The sequence below is a fragment of the Lygodium microphyllum genome, chromosome 26, assembly GCF_053477565.2.
Source record: "Lygodium microphyllum isolate KBCC chromosome 26, Lygodium_microphyllum_v1.1.10, whole genome shotgun sequence".
Taxonomy (NCBI): domain Eukaryota; kingdom Viridiplantae; phylum Streptophyta; class Polypodiopsida; order Schizaeales; family Lygodiaceae; genus Lygodium; species Lygodium microphyllum.
In genome coordinates this window covers 91,545,583-91,558,366 of record NC_141160.1, presented here as the reverse complement: position 1 = coordinate 91,558,366, position 12,784 = coordinate 91,545,583, and positions in this window count along the sequence as shown.

The following is a 12,784-nucleotide window of genomic DNA, read 5'->3' as shown; positions in this document are numbered from 1 at the left end:
ATCAAAGGAAGCGATCCATTGATAGAAAGGATCCTAAATTAGATTTATCTCAAGCTCTCACACAATCACAATGGTTGTTGTTTTGGTTAAGAAACCTAACTTGCTAGTTGGCCAAGGGAGCACCCCTTTTTGTTAGCTTGTATTGTGAATCCCTAAAGCAATCATTCATTACAAATGTGTCATATCATAAGTTTATAGGCATGATAATTTTAACTTTTTTCCACAAGGGATACATTCAAACAAAATCATTTACATATAAAGATAAATGTAGTCATTGTGTGGAAGAAGTCTTTCTACATGATACAAAGACCCTTCAATTAAGTGAGTATGTTTTACATTGCAGACACTAAAATTATGTCTATAAAAATTGTTTGTTTACAAGGCATGTGGTAGGGATAATTTCTTAGAAGTGATAGCCTTGGGCATGTAACTTACCTTTGGTGACCAACATGTCTAGTAGAACCACATGGTATGTGCATTTCGAATGGATGGAATGGTCATTTTTGTTGTCAAGAGCACGAGTATTTAGAGAGTCTATGATGACACTTTGTCTAAATTTTCTCTATATTTTATGCATTAATTATCATTGAGGTTAACAATGAGATATTATAAGACGATCTCACTAAGGTGTACCCTTGATCAGTGTTTGCTTTGGGATGCGCATAGTTGGTGTGCCTTACTTCCTTGCACTTCTTTTCTCTATGTATTGTGATTACACTCCGTATCTTTCCATTTTACAATTTCAATACCTTAATTTCTCCTCAATGTTTCTTTTAGGTATAAGGCAGTTTGCCTTCTTAAACATTAACAACCCTCTTTTGTAAGCATAAAAATCCACTCATGCGAAGTGCATGCACAATGTGCAAGTGGAACAAAATCATTCAAACGATTGAATGGACATACTTTGACTCTTACAAGTAGACATGCAACACTAATGAGCATGTAGCATCACTACATGCTTTGATCACTTACCAAGATAGTAGGTCTAATCCTATGACTATGTAAAATACTAGGCCAAACATATACAAGGTTCTTACCGTTAAGTGCATCTATGGGCCTTTTACTAACAAATCACGATTGCAGCCTGGCTAAAAGCAAGGTTTGGCCAATTTGAGTTCCACCTTCTTGGTATATATACCAAGAGTCCTTTGGAATTTTGAAGGGAATCCCTTAAGGGAAATGAACTTTAATATGTAGTTGAAATTATTCTTTAGAGTACACTACTAATCTTTAGGCCAGAATAAACATGGGACCATCTCATGTGAAAGAGGTGGTGTCATTAGTAGGTGGAGTGGTCGAGTTTGAACTCATACGTCAATCACACATATGAGTGTCACATTGGACATTCCGCTTTTAACGTTCTTGTTTGTTGACTCTACTACATTGTCTCTGCTCTAGCTTTGTTGCCTCATCCCTGCTCTTAGAGCTCTAGAGGCCATTATAGGGCTAGTAGGGAAATCACAAGCACTCTTTCCTACACTGATGTGCTATGAGGATTCTGAGGAATAAGGCCATTGCTAGTCAAGCCTCATCGAAGCCCACATCAAAGAGTAAGGAGAGCATGTCAAAATCCCCCCAAAGCATCAATAAGGATTCGACACTATCACTGAAAGTTGAGGTGTAGCAGAAAAACACTCCCAACACAAGGGCAAGTGCTAAGCATTGCAAATTGATTAAGCTTGACTTTGAGCAATGACTTTGAGTGAACCTTTTAACCCTCAGAATGACACAAGGTGCAAAGAAGGCTTAGAAGGGAGCATAAGATGACAACTCGATGGAAAAAGAAGACCAAGAAGCGTGAACAAATAAAATAAAATAAAAAACAGGGCACACGAGATAAAGCGCATTTTAGTCATTTGCACCAGGCTCCCTCTTGTGTAAGTTGTAAATGAAAAGGCACATGTAAAGGAGCCATGAGAATAGGAAAGAATAGGAAAGGAGTGGAAAAGAGGACCAAGGCTAGATGGCCGGTCATGAAAATGGGTTGGGTACCCAAGGGGAGAAGGGCATGTATAAAAGCCAAAAAGTTAATGGATAAGCTCATTCTTGGTGTGTGTGCAAATTAGCTCTCTTCTTGTTCTTATTCTTGCTTCTTGCTTGTGCATGAGGGAGAGAGAAAGTGTGAGAGAGGGAGAGTGTGAGTGTGTGAGAGTGAGGGACCATGGAGAAGCTCTTCTTGTCCTCTTGTCCTTCTTCTCTTCTCTTTTCTCGTGCGCGTGGCTATGGAGATTAGAGCTTGCTCGAGCGAGCACCTTGAATCGTGGAGCCATTGAAGGATTTGAGAAAGAGGATCACAATGATCAGATTCAACAATAAGCTCAATACATCCTTGTGTAAGAGCATGCAAAGCTATATGAGAGGTAACCATTGCCACTCACTTGAAATTCTTGACTTGATAAGCGGTTCGTAGGGTCTTTGCCGTTGCTAGTGATAGCGATGACATTTTGGTTTCGTTGTTGGGACCAATGGATTCAAGCTTGAGTGCTTGCATGCTCCAAATCGAGTGACAGAGTAGGAGTTCATCTCTAAAAGGGTGCTTGGTGGAGGTAGGAAGTGAGGGAGTTGGAAGGCATTTGATCTCCTTTGCCGAATAGTTTAGATTTTGGAAGATTTAGGAATGTTAGATAAGTTTTATGGTGTTTTTCATTAGTAGGATGCATTAAGGTTGAGGAAATAAGAAAAAAGAAAGAAAAAATAAGTTTTTCTAACAATCAGGGAAGCATGGAAAGAAAAAAAAAGGAGATTTTGAATATCTTAGAAGGAAAACAGAGAGTAAGGGAAGAAAGAGAGAGCATTAAAAGAAGAGAAAGGGGGAAAGAGCTCATTTTAGCATGTGAGAGATTGACAAAGAGAGCAGCAAATATCCATTGTATCATCACTCTCAATAATTTTAGGTATGCTTAGAACCTTCTTTGTTGATTGAAGATTAAAGACAAGGTCATAGAGGGGCACTTGTGATTTACTTAGTCAATTGTCATAATTTTTCATCATTCGGTGTGTTTTTCTACTGTTGCTCTTGAATGGCGCCCTAGGTCTTGAACAATCGATGGCCCCTCAGATGCCTGAATAGCTTTTGTCCTCTCAGACAACTTTTGCCTCAGACTTGGATGGTCCCACTCGGACGGCCGAGTTGGTCCATTCAAACACCTAAAAGTCCCCTTGGACAACTCTCACTTGCATGACCTTGATGGCCGAATTGTCCCCTCGGACACATTCTCTCAGACTCGGATGAGCACCCCTATCCAAGTCACGAACCCTGCTACTCGGACAGTCCAAATCGACCACTCAGCCAATCTAAACCAATCACTCAGATGACTGAGTCTGGTACTTTAACAGAAAAAAATCTGCAAATCGAATGTCTAAATTTATAGACAACCTAAACTAGAATACATTTTTAGGGACCATCAAGATCCCCCAAACATACCAAAGACTATGAGCTAATTATCAGGTGACCCTAGCTAGATCCCAAACCTGTAAGTGTGACCATAGAGCTGCCCAATATCAAAATTTACCTTGAAAAGCCCAAGAATTGACGAAATCAGCTGGTCACTTGCAGTTTACTTCCCAATAGAGACATTATTTGACTGTGTAGGAAAACCACCCACCATTAGGACCCATAGAGGATCAAAATTGATTGCCAGGTGTGGTTGCAACTCACATAAAAGAGCTACAATTGTATGGAATTGACTGGCAAGATGTGTGTGTGAATAATTTCATTAAAGGTTGCACATTGCGTTATAGTCACTTAGATACATGAGAACAATCGAAAACCTGATTATGCATAGCTCAAAGCATAAATTTGTGAAGTGATTTAATTAACAAGGAACACACTAAAGGGGAATTAAGCTAAGAAATAAACCCATTAGTAGGACTTACAAAACCCTTGGGATCATGGAAACAAACTAAGAAATCCAACACTAAGAAGTGAATAGCCTCAAACCACATAATAACTGAGTGAAGAAAGGAACGAACCACAATTAGAGACACAATCTAAGCTGACCTAATCACCCTCATTGACACCCTAGTGGTTCAAGAGACCGCCAACATGGCAGATGCTAGCACGAACATAGGTAACCAAGACCTTGACCTAGTAGATTTTCCAATCGATATACAACAACTCATATCATGATACAATTGTCAAATGAAAATAGCATACCACAGGAGATCTATAGATGAAATCGTAGGTGATCTCGAGGAGAAGAGAATGCTAGGAAGAGTTTCCCTGCAATGTATATCCGGCTACAACTAGGAGCAATGTGCTTATAGGCAACGTTGAGAGATAAATCTCAACGAGGTCTAACGAGTCCTAGCCAACCATCACAAGCAGAAATAGAGCAGGAGGAAATGCCGATAGGGGGAGAGAATTAGAAATGGATCTTACATTGAATGAGCTTCTCACAAAGTGACTATTAGATAACACTGCTGCAGAGCAAAGTAGAGCAATTGTAGCAACTTCATTGCTAGCTAGACTGGGAAGCACCCCAAATGCTAGAAGACAAACTAGGATACCTATAGTTGCAAAGTAACTTAAGTAGGTAGTGATCCTTACAGCTTCATTGAGCAATTTGAGTAGGTGTGTGAAGCGAATAGCCTCATGGACCCTGCTTAGTGTGCACAAGCTTTTGGACTTTGCCTAGGACACAAGGGATGAACTTGGTTTACTGGCCTAGACAATGATGAGTGCAATAACTTCAATAGCCTAAAGGGTATTTTCAATAAGAGATTTTTCAAAGCCGGATACTCAAACAACCTCATTGTAAGGTTGATGATTGTCAACCAAAAAGACAAGGATAAAATCCGAGACTATGCCACTAAGTCCCTACAAGAGGTTCTATCGACAAAGCGACCCAATGAGAGAGCAGTCTCCACCATGTTTATCAACAGAGTCCAAAACGAAGAACTCTATAAGGCCTTGGCTAATAACTCGAACCTGCAAAGGGATGTATTAGCAAGGGTCTTTGAAGAAGCAATACACATGGATGACTTGCTAAGAGAGAGAAGCTTAAGAGGCACACCACAAGAGAACACTACCTCTAGGAACACTGAGAGAACCATAGCCCTTAGTAAGTGATCAAGCCATAGCATGCAAGATAAGGGGAAAAAATTGGACCAAAACCAATAGATAGTTGACTTGAAGTTAGAGTTTGCTAAGTTACAAGAGACGTTGACAAGGCTAGTGCGACCCCATGTGTAGTGTGTGCATTATGGTGGGAACCATCTTCTAGCTAAATGTCTCGACCCTAGATCACAACCTTGTGCTAACTGTAGTAGATTTGGACATGATGTGATGCACTACCGATTGCCAAGAAGGCTCCCATACCCACAACCTTATACTCAATCCTACTATCTAGGGAATAGGCAACCCAACTTTGGAAGAGGAGCTCCATTAGCTCTACTAGTGCCCAATGACTCAAAGCCAATTGTCCCTAGGATTGACATCAACCACATGGGAATCCTAGGCTACTTAGACCCATACTGACCCATCCATCGAGTGATGCTCCGATACACTTTGTAGAGGAGCCACTGGAGGATGAAACATATGTGAACCCCTATGTCTCCTATGACGAGGAGGGTAATCCTATATTGATGGACTTTAGGTCAGTCCCAATTATGGCTTTAGGTAGGGAAAGGGGTAGAGGTCTACAAGGGGCCCTGAACCAAGAGCCACTAGCATGTTGGTCTTGTGGACATCCAAGGCACATTTCATCTCATTGCCTTGAAAATGATCAAGCAAACAAGAACAAGGTCGACTTGAGATGTCTAGAGTGTGGAGTTACACATTTGTATGCTAATTGCCCTAGATGGAAACCCTCCACTAGTATGGCAATTGTGTCATCGATACCACTTGGACTCTTTAGTATCGAAGCAACTGATGATGAAGCCACACCAATCCCACTAAATGTCATGACCCAAGCTCAAATGAAGTGGGCCAGTATCCCATTACTTGGACCTAGCAACTTAGATGTAACGTCTGATGGAAAGAAGAGTTGGAGGAGGAGGAGAATGAAGAGGGTAGACACCAAGATAAGACTCAAAACTGATAGTGCCCCACATTGACCAAAGGGAAACAGGTTATGGATGCAGAGGTAGAAACATATGCTCCTAAGATAGTGGAAAAGGGAAGTGCCAAGGACCCAAAACACGAATTAGAGGTTATGGGCATAGTCAAAGAGTGGGTGAGAGAAGCTCAAGCGCACTTGTAGAGGATGCAAAGCCTATCATGGAGGATGAGATTTATGGGCTCTCTAGCATGAGTCCACTAGTCATCTCTATGAACTTGAGATCAAGAGGTACATCAACACCCCATGTAGCACACACAAGCAAAATCTAAATGCCACAAATAGACAAACACCCCAAGAGCATTGTCAGAAAGGCCTTGAGTTAGAGGAAAAGGAAAAGGTTGGCAATTTGCTCATGACACCGATATCAACTCCTGTAACCTTGCCACCATTAGAATAATTGTTTAGGCAAAACCCCATGCTATGGCAAGTGTTGAAGCAGTGGGTAGAAAGACCCGACAGACATGGAGTGATCGACTTGTCAGACCATGATGCAGAGATGCATATACCAAGCTTAACCCTGAACCCATTGTCTAAATCTCTACAAGTGACTACCTTTTGGGGGAGCATGGAAATGCAGGCAATCTTACCTATTGTTGCATTAGGTGATGCCACATGGAGAGAGATTATGAACACAAGAACATGAATTAGTGTTCTTAGCCATGCAGTTTTGCAAGCTTGGAGAAACCCACTAGTGGAAATTGCACAATTTAATGTTACACTAGAAAATGGAATGAATTAACATCGCCAACTAACTTCAAATAGTTGAGGAGATTCCTTAGCCATGTAGGCTATTACAGACAGTTCATTGCACACTTTGCAACAAAGGCAACCCCCTTGCATAAGCTCCTGATGAAAGATGCAAAGTTTATGTGGAGTGTTGATTGTGACGAGGTTTTTAATACTCTGAAGCAGTGTTTGATTGAAGCACCAATCTTGCAACCTCTTAATTGGATGAAGGAATTCCATGTGATGCATCAGTTGAAGGTTTAAGTGTATTCTTATGTCAAAAAGGCTCATGATGCTTATCATTAGTGGATGGGAAAGCCTACCAAAACCACCACTATGCCACTATAGCCCATCCTTCCCCTAAAGCCATTCGAGAAGTGGGGAATCGACTTTGTTAGCCCCATTGATTTGCCAACCAGAAGGAAGCATAACATATACATTTTGGTATGTACGAACTATGCCACAAAGTAATGTGAAGCCAAAGCTCTCAAGTAGAATGACAGCAACAGTGTAGCCTTGTTCCTATACGGGAACATCATCACCTATTTTGGTAGTCCCTTAGAGCTAATAAGTGACAGAGGCACTCACGTCCTGAACAAGATTATCGGAAGGTGTATAAGATCCACCAAATCACAAGTCCACACCCTACTACCCTAGAGCCAACGGCCAAGTCAAAGTTACCAATTGCATCCTATGTTCGATTTTGATAAGAACGATTGATGCACATCACCGTGATTGGTACGATCGACTTACAAAGGCCCTCTGAGCGTATAGAATCTCCCATAAGGCTACTACAGGATGATATATACATTTTAGTTGGTGTATAGTGGTCTTCTCTATTGAGTTAGAGCTACCCTCTTTATGCGTAGCTATTAAAGAACATCTAAGCATTTATGAGTCCCTATAGCACCGTCTCCTACACTTGGAATATTTGGATAAGACTTGGAGGATGGCCCTACAGTGTATAGAAGCCACATAGGCGGGACCAAAGGCTTATCACAATAACTTCATCAAGCATAAGGAATTCAAGGAAGGTGACTTAGTCCTGGCCTATGAATCAAGACTTGGCAAGTTCCCAAGAAAGCTATAACAGCGCTAGATGGGCCCCTATAAGGTACTTGCTATCAACTGGCTTTGTTTAAATATAGGTCGTGGATGTATCTGATGATCGCTTCCTATTTAATGGTTGTCACCTAAAGAAGTCCTTCCCTCCCTAGGGATCCTGACAATTGCCGCTATCAATTCCTCTCTTTTTGAGATGTCACTCCTTCCTACTTCTTATGCTACTATTGCTTTCCATCCTTCTCATCCTGATGAGGTGGCCTCATTCTTCTAGCCCCTCATCATAGCCACCTCCCACCCCTCCTTTAATCCCTTCTCATCTGATCCAGCAGAGGTGGCGAGGATGGTTTTGATACATGGTATTCCTACCATTCTCCTCTTTGAAAAAAAAAAACAAACAAACAAACATATAAATATATATCGATCAAGGGAGAACAAGACTTAGGTCCCTGTCATGCTGACCTATTCTTTGAGAAAAGGTGGAAACACCCTCAGGAGTAGGAAAATAAAACAAAGAAGAAAAAAAAAACATTGTTATGGAAGAAAATGAAGAAATTCCCAGGCCTTGTTCTAAGACAAGGTGGCAAATACCCTTGGATGGGAAGTTGGCTATGGAAAAGGTAGTGACACCCCATAGTACAGATCAATTGATTCTTTAGTCGACCTTTTAGGATGCAATTTCAAAGTCGCCTCCCTTGGTGCATTGTATCTTGCAACTCCATTAGTGCATCTAACTCCTATGACATACGATACGTCTTACTTGCAATAGAAGTTCCAGAGCTGTTGGCTACCTCCCTAGGTACACCTCTTCATCAATAGATACAACTTGATATCATCAACCAGACGAAGCCAATTTTCATTGACATTCCTTTGAGTGATGTGAGATTTCATCCTAACCGGATGGGGATGTGAGTATAGACGGCCCTCTGTATTTATTAGACAAGTGTGAGATAGAGGGTGACCAATCTTTTCCCTTTAAATTCAACAAAGAGGTAAGATGTGTGAATAGAGCATTGCACGTATGGGTTGGGCCTCTCAGTGCACAACGCACGACCTATTCTTGTGCACGGCACTATAAGGCTCCTTGGCCTTCCTTCTTGTATCCTATACCAGCACAAAGTGGGATACACTACTACACCATCAATTATGCACAAGGCATACAACCTTCATACAAGTGGCCATGAGTATTACATCAGTGGGTGTGAGGAACTCGGTTGCCCTCCTATATTTATCAACAGAGTGTGAGACAGAGGGGGGGCTGAGCATGATTAATTTTTTCTTTCATCAACTGAGATGTGAGGATTGAGAGGCATTGCAACAATTGGTGTCCGGTATGTTTCTATTTCTCTATCCACATATATATGAGACGGATCCCCACCATCACTACACACAACACTATGTTTGGCGCACTGCACTACAAGGCCCCCTGGCCTTCCTTCTTGCACTTATGCTAGATGGGTTGGGATGCACCACTGATACACCATCAACTGTGCATGCTCACATACTCCTTCTGAACCCTCCCTGTTGTTGATTTCTAAATCGGGTGTCCAATCATTCTCCTCGAGTGATGTGAGCTATGAGGCGAGTGACTTATCTATCATTTCAATATGAGTGACTATCGAGATTGAGTAATGTATGCCTCCCCATCGACGGCTTATCGAATCTTCATTAACAACATTACTGCCCTAGGTGCTACTGCATGGTTCTTGCCATGTCCAAAGCATGCTATGGCAAGCCTTGGTACCTCCTGTGGATAACTTTAACTCCCCAACGTGTGTCGACGATCTACATCAACCAACTAAATGGGCCAAGTGTTTCTAACCCTACCTCTTGTGTTCATGTGTATGCCATGTTTTAAGTGTGGGGACATATGGGTATGGGTCATGGTCAAGTGTTAGGTCCTTGTTGATTAGTCAACTTGATCTATTCATGTCTTAAGTGTGGGGCCACATCCTTGCGTGCCATAGTTGCATACATTTGTGCAAACCCTATTAATTGATCCTTACACAATACTCTGTTTTTCTTATGCCTTGTTGGGGTCCCTTTCCCACCCACCTAGCCTATTTTACCTCGTTGATGTTGTAGTTTTCTTCTACCCTTTTGGTTGTTTATCATTTTGCTTATCCTCCTTGTGAACGCACCCTACGTTCACCGAAATTGCAATATGATCTTATATCCATATTTATACCTTCGAATTGGCTACTTTTCCTTTTCACGGCCCTCAATTCCAAGCCACTGTTCCTAAATTATTAAATTTTCAATAATTTTATGTGATTAGGATGTGTTTCCATGTGAACATGTCTTTTTGCACCAAACTGCAATTTGATGTGATAGCCCTAATCCTTTCCTTTTCTCGAACACTTTTCCTTGATATAGCCTCTCTTTCCAATACACGAATTGACCGTTATTTATTTTTGCGTATTTACGAGCTTATTTTTATGCAATTTTTCTATTTTTTCCATGTGAGTATGCTCTTTTCTCATCGGAATGGCATTCTGTTTCAATAGCCTTAAGCTATTCATTCCCTTGGACATCTTTCCTTTTTCCTCCCCCTCATCCTAACCATCCAATTTTTTGTTATTAATTTTTAATTGTGTTTTCTTATACATTTTGCCACTTTTTCCATGTGAATATATATTTCTTCCACCAAAATCACGTTCTGACCTGACAGCGCTACCACCCACCATTTCTTGGACATTTTTCTTTCATGTTGCCCCTTGTTTTGACTTATGGATTGTTTGGAATTAATTTTTGTTTGGATTTTCGGGTATGTTTTTATTGTTTTTTCCATGCAGACCACCCCATGTGCCATTAGAATCATGTTTCAACTAGATAGCCCTATCCAACTTATCACTTTGCACATTATTCCTTCTTCCTGTCTTCCATTCCGAATTTTTGATTTTTTTTAATTAATTTTTGCTACTTTTTTGTTGTATTTTTTTGTTTTTTCCATGCGAACAGATTCTATTCTCGTTGGAACTGTGTTCTAACATGACAGACCTATTTGACTTTTCATTATAGACAAGTCTCATTGTTTTTGCATTTCATTCCGACTAATAGATTTTGTGAAATTAATTCTTGTGTGTTTTTTTGTGGTCGATTTTTCATCTTTTTTCACGTAAACCCCCTATTTGCTGTCGAATGCGCCCGACACATTGTGTGTGCCATTCCTCCCATCTCCTTGTCTAGTTTTTCTTTTGTGGCATGTTCATCCGATGCTTGGATCCCTCCGAATTAATTTTTTCATCCAATTTTTTACTTTTCGACCCTACTTGTTACATGTTCGATCAATTTTCGCCTCAAAACGCATGCCAAGCGTTTGCCGTGTCGCATTTGGCTGCCTTGGGTTCTCCCCCATTCTAGACTATTCCCCCGGAAATATAAAATTTTTAATCCCCCTCTCGCATTGATGCACGGGACGGGGGGCATGTTTTCATTTTTGCACAAAAACCAAAAAACCAAAACCTTAATTAAAAACCTTTAATTAAAAAACCATTTTAAAAAATGAGCCTTCCCCCACAAATGTCTCTCCTCGCCCCTCTCTCTCCTCTCTATTCTCTCTCTCTTTCTCTCTCCCCGACCCCTCTTTGCATCCTCTCTCCCCAACCCCCTCCTTTCTCCCTCGTCCCTCCCCTCCTGCAATCTCTTTCTCCCCCCTCCTTCCTGCTTCCCCTCTCACCATCTCCCTCTCCCCCCTTCTCCCTCTCCTCCTCCTCCTCTTCCTCCTCCTCCTCCTCTACCGCCCACCACTGTTGCCCGCAGCACTTGTCACACCGCCGACACTTCTTCTTTCACCCGTTCACCGATGTTTCTTACCTTGCCCCGCTATTGCTCTATCTCCCTTCATAACGCCTCCCTACTCCTCCCTTGTCCCCACCTTCACTCCACCTACCCCTCTCCACCTCCACTCCGACTACCCCTACCCCCTACTACCCCCCTCGCCCACGCTTGTCCCTCCCGCTCATGCCTCTCCCCCACCCCCACCCCCACCCCCTCCTACTCCCCTATACCCTTGCCCACCCCACTCCTTTAAAACCCCCACCCGCAAACTTGTTTCCCCCCTTCCCTTTTGTAGCCCTCATTCTCACCCCGCTTCCTCGCCCCCCCCCCCCCCCCCCCCCCCCCCCCTTACAAGCGTGTATTCAACCTTGTTTCATTGTCATGGAGTCCTCGATCGTGTTTCAGGTTTTATACCTGTATGACCGCCCCCTACAAGCCCCCTATCATGAGCAGGGTGGTGTCAATCGTGCTTGTTGCTATTCGTGTGGGCATGAACGTGTGTGATCATGTTCATATGTATGTGCGTTGTAAGCCCCTGTTCATATGCAAGGATGTAAGTCCCGTTTCGCTTGTGCTGCGAAGTTGTCGTTCACACGGAACCACCATCAGGTACCCCGTTGTTCAGATCCTTATTATTTTAATCCTCCACACCTAAAAAATAAAAAATAATTAAAGTTTTAACAAAACCTTGAAAATTGCATGAAAATGTAATAAAATGATGAAAAAATAAAACAAAATTAGAAAAAAATCCAAGCAATTCAAAAAAGAAAACATTCATGATTATGAACATCCATAAATACATTTTAGAAAAACACATTGAAAAATATTTATTTATAGCTAAAAACACAACTTATAAAATAAGAAAATACGTAGAAAATTTGAGAAAAATTAAAAAATGGCTATTTAAATTTATAAAATTTATTTTTCACATTCCCAATGTTTGTGTAGCCGTTTGGTTACTCATATTTATTTATTTACAAAAAAAAAACAAACCCAATGGCAAACAAATCATCCAACCAACCAATCAAAATGTTTCAAGTTCCATTCACATCAAACGTGGCATGATATCTATTCTCCCTTCTCACCCTCTTTGGTCTTCATATGCAAGAAAAGGTAGGTCTTTTTCTTGTCATTGGCACCTACCATGTTCTCCT